The sequence below is a fragment of the Triturus cristatus genome, chromosome 5_2 (assembly GCF_964204655.1).
Source record: "Triturus cristatus chromosome 5_2, aTriCri1.1, whole genome shotgun sequence".
Classification (NCBI taxonomy): Eukaryota; Metazoa; Chordata; class Amphibia; order Caudata; family Salamandridae; genus Triturus; species Triturus cristatus.
Genome location: NC_140588.1, coordinates 68,882,819 through 68,884,400, shown reverse-complemented (window position 1 = coordinate 68,884,400; position 1,582 = coordinate 68,882,819).

Below are 1,582 nucleotides of genomic sequence, written 5' to 3'. Positions count from 1 at the left end.
GCCACCAGTACAAATGTACGGGGCTCCTCCCCAGCTGATTAGTATCACCCAATCTGCGACGACCACTCCCGGATGTAAACACATTGCCGTGTATATATCGGGGAAATAAAAGAGAAATGGCCGCCATTTCTTAGTGGACTCGTCTACCTGGGATCAAATCAACACGAAGGCACTACACAATATAATGGACAGAATAAGAACGAGATAGGGTAATACCTCGGTTGCCCATATGTATAGTAATCAATCTGTCACTATTTCACGTAATATAGTGGCGGTCCGAATAATAACAGCGATTGTCCGTGAACAACCGGGCCCAGCTGTACTGTAGTGATAAAGTTATTAAAACGCTTATACCGGTCACAAAGGACGACATATGATATTCGGAATAAGAAGGAGGCAACTATCTATACTGGGTGATAGATATGCCCTTGTATACGCTGACGTTGGCGCCATATTGTCCTGGTGTAAATGCAGCATACAAAATAAACTCGAGACCCATAACACATGACGGCACTCCGCCAAAAGCATCCCGATGTTAATAACAGTTCCGAAAGTCACACAAAGTCTAAAAGTATATGAAACACTGGAAGAAGCGTCTGTTAATCCTCTAGCTACTGGAAATAGAACCAGACAGAGAGAGTTGGTTTTAACGGCAACTCCCGATTCGATCAGGTTGATATAAAAATCCTGCACAGTCGGGACGTGGCTTGGGCGTGCATGGAGTGAGACGTCATCCATCGAGTCTCTGCTCCGGCGCTTCCCACTTTCGCCCTTTACTCAGTCTCTGCTGTCCTCCTCCAGCGCTGGTGACCCCTATGATCTTTGGGGCTCTCCGCTGCGACTGCTTGCCGCTTTGAACACGACCCGGGGACCCTGCTGTCGGCCATCTTCGACCTCCGGAGGTCCGGCCGGCACCCGCTGCCATTTTCCCCGTTAGCTGTGGGGGAGCCTTGCACGGCGGCAGCCGCCCTCTCCCGGGGCACAGAAGGGCGGGACTTGCTCCCTGGGGGACGCCGGAGACGCTGTGATGCCTGGGCATCGCCTGTAGGTCCGCTGGAGGCCGCCTCTGCTGCTGGTTGCCACCGAGTGCGGACGGAGGCCGGAGAGCCTTCTGAGGCCTGCTGAACCCCGCGGATCCTGTGGGCTGCTCTTGCCGCCAGAACCAACGCGCGGAGCGACTGCTGCTGGGCCGTGAAGAGGGCGGAGGTACCGGGGCGGGTGCCCCCCGTCCCCGCCGCTATTTTGACTCCCTATGTGGCCCTCGCACCCCTGAGCCTGTTGTTGGCGCTCCTGCTTGTTGCCCAGCCCTCAGCCCCGCTGCGAACCTGAGAAGCTGCCTGTAACTGCTGGAGACCCCTGGGACCTCGTGAGGGACTGCCTCGGACCCAGCGCCATTTTGCCTCCATCCTCCCAGCTCACAGGTGCTTCTTGTTTGGCCCGCCTCGCCCTACTTGGCCATGACGCCTTTCTGAGGTCCACTGTCTGCTGTAGGGGAGTACCCTGGAGTGGTGCTCTTTGGCGGTTGGCCCCTTGTACCGCCGTTGCTCCTGCCTGGACTTCCTGGACTCAAACCTGCATGATT